The sequence below is a fragment of the Priapulus caudatus genome, unplaced genomic scaffold, assembly GCF_000485595.1.
Source record: "Priapulus caudatus unplaced genomic scaffold, Priapulus_caudatus-5.0.1 Scaffold562, whole genome shotgun sequence".
Lineage (NCBI taxonomy): Eukaryota > Metazoa > Priapulida > Priapulimorpha > Priapulimorphida > Priapulidae > Priapulus > Priapulus caudatus.
Window position 1 is genome coordinate 139,843 of NW_014577623.1, and position 3,057 is coordinate 142,899.

At 49.8% G+C, this 3,057-nt stretch overlaps 1 long non-coding RNA gene across 1 annotated transcript; it reads left to right on the forward strand.

The window, feature by feature from the left end:
- The first annotated feature begins 2,265 nt into the window (after positions 1-2,265).
- Positions 2,266-3,057, forward strand: LOC106811671. Its single transcript, XR_001394175.1, has 3 exons — positions 2,266-2,351; positions 2,690-2,750; positions 3,033-3,057. It is a non-coding gene; the product is annotated as an uncharacterized LOC106811671 (long non-coding RNA).

The window sequence follows — 3,057 nt, forward strand, 5'->3', positions numbered from 1 at the left end:
TATATATACGTATATATGTTGGGGTTACATATTTACCTCCGCGCAAACGGAGGTCATGCAATCGCTCTCGTGTGTGTGTGTGTAGCCACCGCGCGATCGATAGCGTGTCGAGTCGGCAGCAGCCCCCAGTGAGCGGCGAGTCAGCAGCAGCCCCCAGTGAGCGGCGAGTCAGCAGCAGGCGAGTCAGTCAGCAGCCGCCACCAGCGAGCACCTACATGTTACATGCTCGCGGAGGTATGCACTCTCCGTGAGTGCCCTCTGTCTAGTTGTACATATTTTTACGTCAGAGCTATATGGGAGCTGCGCAAATATGTAATGAGAAAAATTTTATATTTGGGAAACATTTGTAATCACACAGCAGGAGGTGTGCTTAATTGTGCGAATAGTCGAGCTATTATAAAAATGCTAGTGTGCGTGCGTGCGTGCGTGTGTGCATGTGTGGGTGTGTGTGTGTGTGGGTGTGTGTGTGTGTGTGTGTGCGTGTGCGTGTGTGTGTGCGTGTGCGTGTGCGTGTGCGTGTGTGTGTGTGTGTGTGTATTTGTGGTTTGTGCATCTGTGCGTGTGTGCATGCGTACGTGCATGCGAGAAAGAGTGATAGCGAGTGAACAAGAGAGATACTGCTAACAGATATACAAGAAGTAGCATCATTTTCTTTGATACATCAAATGTTTGTGCAAGTGCGTGCGTGCATGCATACATTGCTCTAGTTGTTGTTTGTGTTGTTGTTGTTGTTGTTGTTGTTGTTGTTGTTGTTGCTCTAGGTATTGTCACTGCCACTGTTGTCATTGATGTTGTCTCCGCCTCAAATTTTCCTGGTTGTCATTGGCGTTGCTGCTGCCATTGTGCATTGTGTGTCGTCGTTGTCGTTGTCGTTGTTGTTGTCGTTGTTGTTGTCGTCGTCGTCGTCGTCGTTGTTGTTGTTGTGTGTTGTGGCCGTCATTGTTGTCGTCGTGCCACGGTGATGACCGGCTGCGTTTGCTTGATTCCGCACAGAGTCTCTCAACCAGCGGGACTACAACCCGTGGGGGCGGCCAGGCTGCGGCGCCCCCTCGGCCGCCCTCGGCTCCACGTGGGCCTCCCCCATGCGGGCGCCGCCGCAGCAGCAGCAGGAACAACAACAACAACAACAACAGGTAAAGTCCGATATTAGTCACCGGGAATGCTGCGCGCTAACCCGCGTCGTTTGCATCGTTCCGCGATATGATCGTCGTCGTAGTAACATCGGCAGCTTTCGGCTTCCGTCGGGATACTCCCTAAAATAGTCCAACAGACCCTATTATCTTGGTGTGGCAAGCGTACCTCCCCCCCCAATCTCCCCTGTTGCATCAACCTAGTAGAATGGCATAACGTCGCATTCATTTCGTAAACCCCGCATAAATGCGACGTCGTTCTGTCTTCTGCTGTCGCGTATTTGCCTAGACGACGCAGAACGGTCGCTGTTTCTTGCAGGTAAACGACCGATTTGCGTGCGTTTCTGTCGCGCACGCCATTTCTGGTCACGTGAGCTGCCGTGCACGTTCCTGTGTTTCACTCTCGAGACGATGGACGCGGTGGCATTTGCGCGGGCGAGTGGGAGGCGTTGAACTCGCATTTTCAGTAATGGCTAATGGCACATTATCGACGCATCGGTGTAATGGCCATTTCAAGTTCGTGCTGCAAGCTCGCCTTGTAACCGAATGTTTGGCAAACTGGTCCGGTCAGTAATTTGCTCGGCATTAGCGAAATTTCCAAATTGGCGAAGTTTGCTCGGGCTTTGCTTGGACGATTATCTTGCTCAAGTGGTAACTTTGCCAGCAATAGTGCTTATCCCAGCTCGGTTTGCAAGCTTCCTTCTGTTAGCAACCCTGAATGCTCTCTGGGCAAGTCTGCTAAGGTAGCAAAGTTGTTCAGCTAGTGATAGTAGGATCAGGGAGGTCGAAAACAAGAGGATACAAGTTCACTTTTCCCAACGAAGCCGATCTGCTGATGGAAAAGTGAAAGCGTCGAAAGCATGTTTTCGATGAGGAAAAGGATCGAAAAAGCACAAGCACAGGGGGACCCGCCGTGACACTAAGTCTATTGCACTTACGCGATTTTACACAGTGAAATCCTAAACCTCGATGCAAAATTCTATCATTTAGTTAATTAGATTCCGGCTTTTGCGTGTGGAGTAAACCAATGTGGTTTCAGCTCGGCAGCGCCCGCATCTATTCTTCTCACTGCAGGCCACGAGACGTTATTGCATCACGCCCGACCAGCCGGCCAATGTGGTGCCGCCGGCGACGCGAGCCAGCCAATCAGCGCCGGCCAGCATCGTCGCTCGTTCGGCTTACGTCGCGCCCGCTGCCATGCGCGAATCCGGTGTCATCGCGGTGAGTCGCTGCTGCCATCTGGTGGTGAGGAGTGAAAAGGGTTCTAGTTATGGATGATCGGGTGTTGCTAGGACTGCTTGAAAAGATAGAGGGTGGAAGGGTGGAGGTGGTGTCACGATAACTCATCCAGGCTGCGATCTGTGTAGCACGGTGCAGTTTATAATTTCTCACCTAGCCGATTCTTTATGCTGGCCTTTCTCTAGCCTTACCTAACCAAATTTACTATGCACTAGTTTTTGTCCAGCCCGGGCCAACCCGATTCCTCTTAGTCCATGGATTTCACCATGGCTGTTGCCGCCGTCGCGGAGACGTAACAATGTGCTTGTGTTTATTAACAGAACGTAGTGCCGCTGCCTGACACGTCTAAGCAAGACAAGAGACAATGGCGCAAGGATCTCGGTAAGCCTGGAGCGCATCACTACTACTACTGCTGCTGCTGCTGCTGCTGCTACTACTACTACTACTACTACTACTAATAATAATAATAATAATAATAATAATAATAACGCTACGTAAACAACAACAACAACAAAAAACAATAATGGTGGCGGCCTTGTCCATGATGATTTTGCTGATTTTCTTGGAATTAAAAAAAAAAAATAAATATATTTGTGTGTAATTAAATATATAAGAAAAAAAAGAGCAAACATCACACAACATCGCCTGGTTCTCTTGTCACAGAGAAACAGATGGAGGAGCAGAAGCA